Source organism: Octodon degus, unplaced genomic scaffold (genome assembly GCF_000260255.1).
Source record: "Octodon degus isolate 3935 unplaced genomic scaffold, OctDeg1.0 scaffold00074, whole genome shotgun sequence".
In the NCBI taxonomy this organism is placed as follows: domain Eukaryota; kingdom Metazoa; phylum Chordata; class Mammalia; order Rodentia; family Octodontidae; genus Octodon; species Octodon degus.
The window spans coordinates 5,241,354-5,255,822 of NW_004524650.1; the positions used below are offsets into that span (position 1 = coordinate 5,241,354).

Consider the following 14,469-nt stretch of genomic DNA (forward strand, 5'->3'; position numbering starts at 1 on the left):
TGCTCCTAAATCTGAAGCTTTGAGCTCCGTGGTAATCAAAATCTTTTGGATTCTGAAGCATTTTTCAGATTTTGGATTTTCAGGTTATACATGACCAAAGGATAATGTCTATGTCCATATTCTATCCCTCCAACTTCCAAAATGGATATAGCCCTAGTGTCAAGCATTCTGAATAAAGGTTAATCAACTGCAGAACTGCACCAGTACCAGCAAGGGGAAAAGGAACTAAAAGTGAGATTTTGCTGTAATAGTCCAAGAAAGAAGAACTCGTATTCTAGTGATGGAAACGGGACTGGAGAGGAAATGCTAAGTTTCGGCAAGACCCACAGGTCAAATCGGGGAGGATCTGGTGACTTAATGGACTTGTGTGAAGAGCAAGAAATCTTGTATAATTCCTATATTTCAGGAATGGAAGACAATGAAGAGTGTGGCACTTCCACCTGGGTTGGAGACGGCAAGGCAGAAAGCAGGTTGGAGAGGAGAAGATGCCACTCTAGAGAAGCGCTCCTTAAATATGTCCTCAAGTGCTCTCTGCTGGTGTCCAGACAGCTCCTGTCACACTGATTATTAATAGTGCCCTGGAATGTCACAGCTGGAGAGGGACCTAACAGACCATTAAGTTCAGTGGCTTTCAAGCTGTACTCTGGGGGCGAAGAGGTAGCCCAGCAGACGGGGCTCTAGGCCACCTCCCCAGATTCAACTTTAGACAGCCAGCACCTACCTACTGCATATACTAGAATTCTTCACAAGACTGGGTTTTTAGGGGAAAAAATCATACCTTGAAAACCACCACACATCTTCCTTTTACAGAGAGGACACTGAGGCCCATGGAGGTGAAAAAAATTGTCCACAGAGGCAAGTCTGTAGCAGAGGCTGACATTTAGTTTAGTACCTGTCCTTGTTAGGGACCACAGAATGCAAAAATGCCATAGCATCTGTCCAAAGGCCTCTTTGCCTTGCCTTGTGGGCTGGTTTTGGAATGCAAAAAATCCTGCTTCCTCTGGGTCACTGCTGAGAAAGATCTCAATGGTCACTGAGGCTGTGACTCTCACAGAGCGGGATGGGATCTGCTGAGAACAGCTGAGGAAGAACGAGTCCCCAGCTGTGGAGACAAAGCTGAGCTTGTTTCCTTCATGATGCAAAATGTACCCATTAAACCACTACTTCTGCACTGTTCCAGGAAAAGCACCACAACACACACACACACACACACACACACACACACACACACACACACCCTGCACTGTCTGATAAAATAGTAGTTAACTGGAGATTCTTCATCTTTATTCACAAAGAATATTGATTGCCCCCAGAGCCCTATAGCCTTGTAATTTTTGTCTCTTGCTCTTTTTTTCTTTCTCACTGTATGCTGTAAGGGAGAGTAAAACCCACCTCAGAGATCTCCAGTGTGTCCGATCTTAAGTTTCCTCTAAGAAGAATTTTGCTTTTCAATGTTTCACAGAGTCAGAATCAAAAACTTCCTCATTAAAAACATTCAATGATTTTTTCAGTTCTATTAATTCAGTAAATATTTGATGGGTAGCTACACACCAAGCCTCCCCAACCAAGATCTCTTGAACATTTCTGTTGGACCCTCAGTTGTGAATTTTTTAATCCTCTGAGAGAGGTCTGACATTGGTCCACATAGCACCCAGCTAGAACTGGATAGAGCGCCATCTGAGAAAGGACGATTTTTATCACAAGTAAAGAGAATTACAACCAATCTTGGGGGTTTCCTATCTCCCTGGAGGGTTGCACCTAATTTGTACTTTTAAGCTAATCTTGAAAATATATTTTTAATCCAAGATATGGCAGCATGATATTCATGATTTTTAAAAGAATTACTTTTCAGATGTTACATTAATTTTCTTTACACATTCCACAGCTCAGTGGAATCATGTCACAAAACTCAATAAGCTTAACATTATAAACTTTACAGCTGATATTTGAAATAGGTATCGCATAGTCTTCAAAAATCAAAAATTCAAATAAATGAACTCTATAATACTGCTTCCCCATCATACCAACAAAACAGCTGTTTGCACCAATAGAATAATTCCTGAAAGAAAATCAAACCCTTGCTTGGTCTCAGAAAACAAAAAAAAGCAAATGCTGGTTGAGAAGTTACAGCAGCCTGTCAATTTTATTCTAAAGGACACTGACAAGAGACTGTAGGCTACCATTTTGAAATGCGTGAATGAGGTGGAAATGGGTGCACTGAGGCAGGTAGGTGAGCCTGCCCATAGCTGGCTAGTGGTGAGACTCACATAGGCCTCTTTAAGAACACTATCTACTACCTCACTGCACAGAGTAAAATCGTTGTTTGATCTTTCTTTCCAGAGGAAACCAGTCAGTCTTATGAGGAAGCCAATTTTTAATCTTACTGAACTTTTAAATAAGGTGCCAGGAATTCAGTCTTTCTTCAATTTTCCCTTTGTACTTTAGCAGACCTTCTCCTTTCCTTTCTGTACTTCTCCCATTTTCAAATAAGTTTCACAATCAGAAACTTTCTGTATACCAACATGTATAAAGCACAGGTAGTAAAGAACAGAGAAGAGGAAAGAAAAGGAAAAACGTAATATATAAATCAAGTAGATTTTTTATTCTATTTTTATTAGTACATGTTTGCGGCATGTAATAAATACATTCACTGTAGATATTGTGCACATGTGTATAATGCACCTTAAATGTTCTTAGATTCCCTTTCCCTCCTCTCAGCACCTCTTAGTCCCACTCCTGTCTGCCAAAGTTTTATCTCATTGCTTATTATTTTGTCTGATTTATTTATAGTTTGAGTTTCTCATATAAAAGAAATTATTTTGCAAGCTTGTGTTTCATATACAATTTTAAGCTTATATTTTTGATGACATGATGGTGCATCACATCATCCATTTTCTTACAAATGTTTCAAATATGTCCTTTTTCATAGCAGAGTAGTACCCCATTGTGTATAAATACCACATTTTCTTTATCCATTCTTTAATGGGCATATAGAGCACAGTCAAGATCTTTTTCATGAATTAACTGTTGTTTTTAATTGAAAAGCTAGCAAACTATCTAGTTACATTTCTCCCCTAAACCACAAACTCAATAGTTACTGAGTCCCTAGGCAATATATTCAGAGCTAAGAAGATAAAAAGTTTAAAAACAAATAAAACAAGTCCTCAGGTCCAACTAGGACAGTCCTGCTACATATGGGCTCATCTATACCAGTGATGCCGTTTGACTCTAGGAGCCTGGAAGACATTCTAAACCACCCCACATGGAACAGTTCCTTCAAGTAGCCTTTTTCCAGTTTCCAACTTCTGAATAAAGATAGTATTTTGTTAATTCTATTGCAGGAAACTTTTGCAAGTTGTTTTATTTACAATGACAACTTTGAAAAGCTGACTAAAGTTAACTGGACAATAACCTATGCAGAAACCACTTTACAAAAAGAGGGAAAGCTCAAAATGTCAACTTTCTACAGAGAACCCACATTTCAGTTTTATTCAGAGTAAAGAAAACCAGCAACTTTTAAAGCTCAGACTAGAAGAAATTCAGCCACTGATTTGGAATCTGTAACTCAAACTACACATACAATGAGAACAATATTATGCTAATACAATTGTTTTGCGGCTGCATTTGTCTATTGTTTGTCTAATATTAACAATTATAAACACAGTAACGCAACTACTATTTGGAACAATCCTTATAGTGTTACAGTGTCAGGCACAACATTTCACTTCTCGTCCCACCACTGGTTCTCCTTGCGTACCTGGGCTTCCTCCTCTTCAGTAAAGTCATTTTTGATATTAAAAGTCTTGTGAATCTCCTCAGGAGTTTTCTCCTTGATCATATTGGCAACAGTCTTGCACATAACATCAAGTAAACCTTTGATGTCTAGGTAGTTTACTGCCAGAATAAGTTCCAAAAGGGTTCCTTGGTCAACTTGCAGGAATTCTTGGTCCCAAACAGGGATGTCACCTGTTCTCTTTTCTTTGTTCTCATCATCCTCAGGAGGAGGAGGGTCATCCTTGTGGTGAGTACACCACTGAATGACTTTTTTAAATACTGCTGCATTGACATTTGGTAGAGAACTGGATCGTCATCTCCTTCATCATCCATTACCAAATCTCCTAACATGGTCTTGATTGTCATAGACTGTTTGGCAATTTCAACATTAACGTCAAATATCTCTCCATCAGAACTCTGCAATTTAATTAAAGGAATGGTGTTTGGTCTTTAAAAGACCGCGGGCCCAAGGCAGACGAGAGCAGGAAGGTGTTCCCACCGGTTGGAGAAAGATGGCAGCGGTGGACGAAGCCACTCCACATCCAAGATTTAGCTGTTATGAATTGTCTGTTATAAACATGGGAGTGTATGGATCACTGATAATGTCTTGAACTCTTTCAGGAAGGTACATAGAAAGGAAAAACCTGGGTCAAATGAAATTTCTATTTAAGTTTTTTTAGGAATCTCTATAGTGATTTCAATAGTGATTACACTAGTTTACATTTCCACCAACAGTGTAGAAAGGTTCTTTTTTCTCCACAGCCTTGCCAGCATTTGTTACTATTTGATTTATTGATGGCTGTCATTTTTCCTGAAGTAAAATGGAATCTCAATGTTGTTTTAATTTGTATTTCTATGATGATCAGAAACGTTGAGTAATTTTCATGTATATTGGCCACTTTTTGAGAAATACATTTTGAGACTTACCTGTTAAAATTCCCTTTCTTTCTAGAGGAAAAAATCAATGACATATAATCTCACACAAGGTTAATATTGAAAATGGGACAAAAAAACAAACAAAACATTATAAAGACCAAGCAAGGGCTTAGCTCCACAAATCCCTATTCACACTGGCTTCATTTATGCTACATAGTATATTAGTGGACAAGCACAAGTGAGCTCTGAGGGAGAAAGCATTTGTTCAGTTTGTCCAATTGGCATTTGAATGCCTAAGTAAATCCAGAGACCAAGTTGTTTTGAGATGACCACGTTTTGATGTTTTGGTATTATATCTTGAAAATCTCCCTTAGCAGCAACTTTGATAATTTACTAAACAACTTTTTGTTAAAAGCTTCCCATGCACCAGCCTCCCCAATCCCCCAGTAAGGAGTAGGAAAACCCAGTTCCTGCTCCTGGTTACATGGTCACTCCTTGTCCCTACACGGTCACCCTTGCAGGAACCAGATGCCTTTCTCAAGCTCAATAAATTTATTCACGAGTTTTTTATTTATTTATTTATTTTATGTATTTAGGACAAGGTCTACAGGGTCTGCAAGGTCTCACTAGGCAGGTCGGACTTGTAGTGACCCTCCTGTTTTCAGCCTCCCAAGCGCTGGGATTACAGGCACGCCACCATGCCCAGTCACAATCACCATCTCAGTGCGACCCAGGAGCAGGGCCAGCACTGCACACCAGGGATTGAACCGTGGTCCCTGCACCTTCCTAATCAGGCTCTGTAATCCACTAAGCTGTATGGCCAGCCCTTTCACCAGTTTTTTAAATAGCAGATAATTTAAAATGAATTAAATTTTAACTTCATGCTCTTTGTGGTATACAACAGTATTCATTTATTACCTTTGTTCTTTTCCTGCATGTTCTAGCTTCTTCTTTCTGACAATTCTTCTGACTGCCATGTGAGCTGGTCTTGGAACTGAATTACGAGTTGGTAAAACCCCACAGAGCACATGAAGACTCTGGGAGAACTCACAAAAGAAAGCATCTTGATGAACTCTTCAAATTCCTCAGAGTCCGATGGCCAAAGATGTGGAGGAAGACAGAGAACTGCATGTAGGCTGAAAAGGGACAGAGGTATACAAAGTTTTTGTAAAATCCTTTGGAGAATCTGGTGAAATGAGATTGAAAGGTCCACAGCCTTTTATGACTAAAAATTAACATAGATTATATACCTAGAGCTGAAAGAAATTATGCTGGGCTACATGTAGTTGGCTGCCTATGATAAACCAAATTGCTGACTAAAAAATGAAAAATGTGACCCAGCTGTGGGAGATAATACTCCTAGAAATTAAGAAGATGGCTCATCTCATGCCTCTAGTAGACAAACTCAGAGAGACAGGAAGTAGGTTGTAGTTGTAGAAGAACCAAGGGAAATAAGGAGTTATGGCCTGATGCGTGATGAGTATCAGTCTGGGAAGAAGAAAAAAATATGACAGATGGAGGGAGATGACACCGACAATAGGGATGTTCTTAATGCCATTGAATTGTATATTTAAAAATCATTAACTTGGTAAATTTTGTGTTATCCATACTTTATCATAATAAAAAAAATGGAAGCTAGGCAAGAGAGAAAAGCAGAATGGATTGTCCACATTAGTGCAGTCTGCCTTGTTGCCTAAACTATAATTTACCCATATGAAAACTGCGACGTGGCCTGTTCATATACAAATTGTTAATCATAGTGCCAAATTCAATGTTGCTTGAACAGATCAAATAAATTCTTGGCTGTGCGGAGAAAAAAGAATGTGGCTCATCTAAATGTTCAATAAATGTTAGCTATTATTACTGAATCTTTTCTGAACATTTCAAACTACTGTTTATTGCTATGATTAAAAATGGTCAATGTTTCCAATAAGTCTTTGAGAGTTTGCTCTAATTAACATATTAGATGTAATTTTCTTTTTGAAAGTAATAATGTACCATATGTAAGAATTCTTTTTGAATATTATTCTTTCCTCCACTGTTTCCTAACCATTTTAATGAATTTAGTTAGGATAGGGTCAAAAATCAAAGCAAACCTTCTGCTAGGTAACAGCTTTCTACTGACACAGGCAAAGTTTTATCTGTACAAAAAAAGATGGATTGCAAGTGAAATGACCTAAAGAATCCTTGAACGTATCTTGTGAGGACTAAATTTTTCCCTAGGTTATCAAAATGTAATGTTCTAAAATGAGAAGTAATTTTCAAGAAAGATATAAATCAATAAACTTAATTACACACCTTTAAACTTATACTAGTACAAAATATTCCACGTGGTACTCTGAGAGAAGTTAGGATGGGACACATAGATGCTTGCACCTGTCCTCACGGAGCTTGCTGCCACAAAGAGAAGACAATCTCCTCAGCTCTTCTTCTAGGCAATTCTGAATAAGCATGAGGACAACTGGAATTTTTTCTAATCTTTAAGAAACACTTAGTTGAAACACTGTGTCTTATACCATCACTTAAAGAATATATTTTCCCTTATGCATTTGATATTTGAGAATAATGAATTCAAAAATTATTGGTTAAAAAAGGTCTATAATTGACTGCCTTGGGAAACTATGCAAAATCCCTGCAAAATTCCCACCAGGAGCAGGAAAGAAATGGATTCAGACATAGTCAGAAACCTCCCCAAGCTTACGCCCCTGGAATTCAAATTAGTAAGACCCCTTTAAGCTACTTTTCAGCTCTTAATTTAAACACAGGAAGTGTTTCCTTAGGCTCTACCATACCTTGGCAGAGCAGACCCCGTTTCCTGAAATTAAATAAAAGAAAACTCTTCCCTCAGGACATTGAACTACACACAAGAAGATAATTCATTAGAATGTTCACACAAATCCAAAATATACCAGGAAAAGAGCAGATGTCTTCTTCACGAAGGGTAGCGCCTGGAAAGGCTAACCGGAGCACTGCTGGCTTCTCCTTGAGTTGTGGCCTTTGCAGAACACTGTGCTCCAGAAAGAACCGCTAGGACCACAACTCATTTTGACAATGAAATCAAGTGCAAGGTAACTAAAACTCAGTAAGTCATTTGCCTAAATAAATACTTTTTGTTAGTATTACTTGCTTTTTATCAGTTTTGTTTTCCTTTGTGAAAATAAAGCTGTGCCTTCCACAATGCATTTCTCTCTCTGTTCTTTGCATCACTGCAGATTTAGAGTGGGAAAATCTCCTAAACTTTTGAGGTCGACATTTTGGCCTGTCAGGGCAGGGGGCAGCTTAATAGCAAAACCCACTACTCAAATGTCTGATAAGGAAGGCATGTGAGGAAAAATATGCTTCAAAAACTTTTTTTTATTGTCCAAGCCCACAAAGCAGAGCACTTTTCAATCTCTTGCCACCTCTGTAAATTTACATCACCTCACTAAATTTGATAGCTAAATAGTGTTCTGACAGTGTTGTTGAGACTTGTGTCAGATTTAGAAATGTTATTGTTGAGGCTTACTGTGATGGTGAGATTTTAGAAGCCTATTTCCCTGCTAAACAAATGTATTATAGAGTGATGGATAACAGAGATTCAAAGGATTACAATGAGAGATCAAGGAGTTCACCTGCAATATCTATTGCATTGACAGTCGACTTTATTGAAGTTTCACAATATTAACTGCCTGTCTGTGGACTGGCTTAGCCGGATAGGTGATTATCAATCTATCACCAGTCAAAACATAAATTGCTTCGTGTACAATATCTGTGGCAAAATCATGTACCTTGAATTCGATCCAAATGACCCTACTATAATGATTCTTTTCTTCTTCTTTTTCTTTTTTTTTTTTTTTGTATACTTACCTAATTTATTTTTATTGGTACATTTAAGATATACATAGCGATCATATTGATCATCTCGAATTTGCACCTGTACATGCTATATCCGCCCCTTTTGATTTCACACCCTCCTCCCCTCCCTTTAACCACTCTTCCCCTCCTTATTTATTTCCACTTTTTCCTTCTATTGTCTTTTCTATCTGTCTCTTCCTTCCTTTCCTCCCTGTTCCCCTTCTCATTTGAACACTTTTTCCTATTTTCCAGTATTTGTCAGACATTTTGATCCTTAGTTATTCTTTCAGCTTCACACACCAGAGAAACAATGCTATATTTACATATGTGTGTCTGATTTATTTCTCTTAAGAGTATGGTCTCAGTGTATATCCATTTGGAGGAATGCCTCAAGCTTATCCTTATTTATGACAGAGTAGTACTCCATTGCAGAAAAAAATAAAATCACATCTTCTTTATCCATTCACCAGTTGATGAGCCTTCGGGCTGTTTCCAAGATTTAGCTTTTATAAACTATGCCACTATATAATAAGTTTTTAAATCCCACAATACTTCCTGATTTTATCTTTTAACAAAGTCTAAACTTTTCCACAGTTTGAGTTCCATTACCTAATGACTCCAGTTAATATTTGTTAAATGTATGCATTGGCAGGCCTTAGTTTTTGTTAGATCCAACGGGAATGAATAACTCGGCCAGCAGATACTTACTGACAGCTTCGTGTGTATTAGGGGCCATTTAAAAGGATTTTCATGTATTAATTCACTTCATCTTCTTAATGACCCTGTGGAAAAAATACTATTTTTTCCATTTTAAATGTAACAGTTGATGAACTGAAGTTTTTTTTATTAATTTTATTGAGAAACAAATAGCAATGAGACAGTTTCAAAACCAATTAGTAGGACAGTTTCAATAATTAACACATCGCACATTGTTGTCTTAGTGGTTATTCATAGTACAAGATGCAGACATGACATCTTGTTGAAACATTACTAGTACAAATCTTTCTTCTCACTGAATTAAGAGAAAGTAGCTGTATATCTATCCTATTTTGTATATACAGATACAAAATGTCCTTCATTTGTATCCCCTTTTTTTGTTTAGTTTTGTCAGAGATGGGTATTCCATTGCCATTTAAAAATTGTAGGAGCATGAATTCAGCAAAATAATCCAATATAGTCCAGTAGTCCATAATAGTAGTGGGTTATCTGTAGGACTGGCAATGTCAGAAGTTGTTGACTTGAGCCTGAACTGAAGTATTAAGTCATCTGTTCAAGACTACTCAGCCTGCAAGCTGGGCCTAGGCAGGGGACCGCAAAGCTCATGGGCTCTGGTGCCCAGCTTCTTCACATTCAGATGCAGATTGGATTTTCTCTGCCCCCATTCTAGCTGCCTACTGCCTTACAGCATGATGCTTCTAGAAGACAGTATCGTCTAGGGCAGAGATGGTGACCTTTTAGACTTTTCAGTGAGCAGCCCGCCACAGCGTACATACCAGTGGTTTGCCACCCTAAAAGAGCTTTGACAATTTTTCACATAACATGCCTGGTGTTCAATTAAAAAATTGCCCAACATGTCAAGAAAAAAGATTTTTAAAAATATAACACAAATATTCCCACAGTTTATTCAAATAATGATGTTATTGTACATGGATAAATATGTTTGAAATATAGATGACAAAATATTTTCTCCAGGGCCGGGGAGATGGCTCAGTAAAATAAGTGCTTCCCTAGCAAGCGCAAGGGCCTGAGTTCAATCCCCGGTTCTAAAAAAAAAAAAAAAAAAAAAAAAAAAAAAAAAAAAAAATTTCTCCAGAAAAATCAAATCTTTTTAAAAAGTGGAAATTTTGGAACTGACAAGCATAATAAAGAATCTAACAGATAAGTTTAATAGACTAAGTACAGGCAAAAATGACTAGTACCATAAGATAGTACTGTAGAAAGTTCAGAAACTGAACCCCCCAAAAAATAAACAAAAAATATGCTAGAGTGCAAGTAACATACAGAAGGTGGAAAAATCTGAAAGTTAGTACAGATGGAGCCCCAGAAATAGATTACAGAGGAAGAGGAGGCCAGAGCAATATTTGAAGAGATAGCATCTGAGAATTTCCCAGAACAGATAACTATGTCAAGCCCAAAGAAGGATAAATACATTACTACTCCCAGCACAGAAAACCTGCCAAAATGGCAGAAACAAAGTACAAATATACGAATAGCTGGATCGAATAGCATATTATCCTCAAAGGAGCTTCACCTGAGTTCTCAAGGGAAGCTAGAAGCCAGACAAAATGGAGTGCTATCTTCAAGTCATGAAACTGTTGACAACTTAGTACTCTACATCCACTGAAATATACTTCAAGTCTGAAAACATTTTTTCAAAAGGATTTTGTTGTCAGCAGATTCATACTAAACAAAATACTCCAGAGAGTTCTTTAGAGAGGAGCGAATGGTCCCAGACAGGAAGAAATAGGGAAAGGAATGAATAGCAACAAAAAGGTAAATATGAGTATAAATAAATAATTGGCTACAAGTCAACAATAATATTTTATAAAATTTAAAATATATGTATAATTAAATACATGACAACAATATCATTAACAGCCATCAGGATCAATAGATTTTTTTTTAAGGGTTTTTTTTTTTTTTTTTTTTTTGAACTGGGAATTGAACTCAGGCCCTTGTGTTTGCCAGGCAAGCAAGGATCAATAGATTTAATGTATGACTAAAGTCTAGTGTCAACTGGGAAGGGACAAAGCCTCTAATCTCTATTAATCTCTAATACATAAAGGATGAATGCTGTTATATCCAGTAAATATAATTCCGAAACTACCAATAATTACATTAACTATAAAAGTACTAAATGCTTCAATACCGAGTCAAAGTATTCCCAATTAAAAGAACAAATATTCAAGTATATTTTACCTGAATAAATTCATCTTAAATATAGGTACACATTGTCAAACAAAATACGGAACATTTTATGATTATGCTTAAAAGTTAGTCTACCAGGGCTGGGCAATTTGGTACGTGCCAATACTCTGGAGCTAAGACAGGATTGCTGTGAGTTTGAGGCCAGCCTGTATTACACAGAGACACTATCTCAAGAAAAATGAAAAAGAGTTCGTCTACTAGAAAGATAGGGCAATTTCAAATGTTTCCCTAAGAAATGTAAGGTACAAATTGACAGAACTAACAATTATAAAAAGAAAAATCCATAACAATAGTGGAAGATTATAATATACTGCTCTCAATTACTCATTAAACAATCAGGCTGAAAAATGTAATTAATAAACTTGGCTCATATAAAAAAAGTCTCCACTTAATAAAGGAATGTGAGACACTTGCCAAAATTGACCATACGTTGGGCTATAACACAAGCCCCAAGTCCTAAAAGACTTCAAAATATTGAAGGTATTAACGTATTCTCTGACCCCAATAGAGTTAAATTAGAAATCAACAAAAAGAATGAAATGACAAGGGAAGTTAAAAACTAAATGACAATGAAAACACAACACATCAGAACTTGAGAACACAGGTTAGTTTGAGCTTGGCAGAAATAGTAGTGTTGGTGGTTACTTTCACAAGAAGGGACAATGACTGGGCGACAGCATGACCAGAGGTCTCTTGGGAGCTGGTCATGGCCTACATCCCCACAGGGGAAATAATCATGCGAGTGTTTTTCATTGGTGAAGACTTCACTGATCTCTGTATTTATGACTTGGTCATTTTTTTGGTACGTGTATTATACCTGAAAAAAAGTTTACCTTAAAAAATGAAAGGGATTAAACTTGGCTTTGTTTGCTCTCTTCTGCATCCACATTACCAACAATTTCCATTGGCTTTAACTCAAAATACATCCAGACTGTGACCATGTTCATTACATCTCCAGCTGCTGATCTTGTCTGAACCGACAACACCTTTTTCTGGTTTCAGAGCTTTGTACCTGGACTCCCTGCTTCTGTCCTTGGTTCACTGAGTTGCTGTCAACACAGTCACCAGGGTGGGCTGTTGAAACTGAATCAGACTGTGTCACCCAACTCAACAAATCTTCCCAGCTTGCTTTTCACTTCTCCCACATGGTTATGAATCTGTCTCCACATACTCTAGATCTAGTTCAGCATCCCCTCTCCTGCTGCTCCTCAGCTGCCCCCTTCTTGTGCACTCTGCTTCTGCCTCGCTGCCTCTTTGCTCTCCCGAGAGCATGTCTGGTGCATCCTGCACAGCATTTGCTCTCCTCTGTCCCTGTCCCCGGATGTTTCCTCCCTAGATTCGCACAGCAGTCCTCGCAAACCTCACCTCCCCTGACCATTAGCTGTCACTGCAGGCCCTCCCCCAGCCCAGTGCAACCCACAACACCTCTCCAGTTTAATCCACCAGATATTTATCCAGTACCACCATGAGCCAGGTGCTCAGGACAAAAGTCTAAACAAAATATGCACATGTGCCTTCAATGGGCTCACACTCTAGCAGGAAGAAAGAAGTAGTAAGTGTGCATGCATTAACTGCACCATGAACTGGACATGAGTAAGTACACAGATGCAACTGGCATGGGGCAAGGGATACTAGTGACACTCCAGAGGGGATGAAACAGGAATTGGAATTGTAAGTAGGGTGAGAATGCTATCTAAGCAAAACGTGGGTGGTAGTAAAAGAATTAGCCATCAGGTGTGGAGACAGGAGCAGTCCACACAGGGAGAACAAGTGTGGGTGTCCGAGGTGGGAGTGCCCTAGGCCTGTACACAGGCCTGTGTGGCTAGAGTGATGTGTAGGGTAAGCAGTGGGACTCGGGGATGTCCTGGGATGTGTGACTTTCAATGCTAAAATCAATATAATCACACCAAGTTTATTAGGCGGTCACCCTAGGGGGAAAAAGTTGCTAGATATGAGGTCAAGGAGGTAAATAAGGACAGGAAGAAGGGAGTACCAATCCTAAAACCATGGAAACCATTTTAGCAAATTCGGCCTTTAGAATAAGAAAAAAGCATCCTTGGGATCATTTGAAGAGAAAAGTGGCATACACATAATTTGATTTACATTTAAAAGACTTACTTTTTTTTCCATTTGTGTATTTGGTACAGGGTTTCACTACACAGATTGAACTTGTGGTGATCCTCCTATTTTCAACCTCCCACGCACTGGGATTACAGGCATGCACCACCACACCAGGATTCTGTCGCCAGCTCAGTGTGCCCTTGGAGGCCAGGCTGGTACAGCATGCAGGTCCAGGACTTGAACCTTGGTCCCTGTGCTTGCCAGAGCAGACACTTAGTCCACTGAGCTATCTCGCTGGCCCCAAAACACTTCCTGTTGCACTATTGAAAATGGGATAGAGAAGGATAAGAGCCGAGGAAGGGACACTATGTCTAACACTTCTACAATAATCTAATAAGAGACCCCAGTGGCTCGAAACTTGGAGACATCAGCAGAGGCAGGGACACTTCTGGGTAGACCTCCAGGGTGGAAAACAGCAGGCTGAATGAAGGATGAATCCCAGTGGTGGGATGTCAGCAACTGAAGAAAAAGGAGTTGCTATCAGCTGAGATAAGAAGCGAGCAAGTTTGGAAAACGAAAGCAATCAGCTCCACTGTAGACATGCTTTGTCTCTTTTTCTGCTTATTTTCCTCCTTAGTTCTTCTCAACATTGACACAGTAAATGCTGCGCTAATTTCCTGTTTATATTTATCCATCTGCAGTAGGTCTGTATTCACCCACTAGAAGGTAGTCTTCGAATGCCAAAGACTCGTTTTGTTCACTGCTATGCCACCAGCATGGAGAATGAATTCCTTCATTTTGCAAATAAGTGGCTCCTGGATGACGAGAAAACAATAAAGCCTAGTGCATGTTTTGGGGGTTACAGATACAGATATACTCAGTGAAGTAATCAATGAAGAATTTTTTAAGAGAAGTATGTCTCATACTCAAATATTCAAATTTATATATCAACTAGGGAACATCTTCAATTAAAGGACATTCACAAAATAAAATTAT

General features: G+C 38.4%; 1 pseudogene; it reads right to left on the minus strand.

The window, feature by feature from the left end:
* Window positions 1-3,684: 3,684 nt before the first annotated feature.
* Window positions 3,685-5,627, minus strand: LOC101579856 (annotated as a pseudogene).
* Window positions 5,628-14,469: the final 8,842 nt, after the last annotated feature.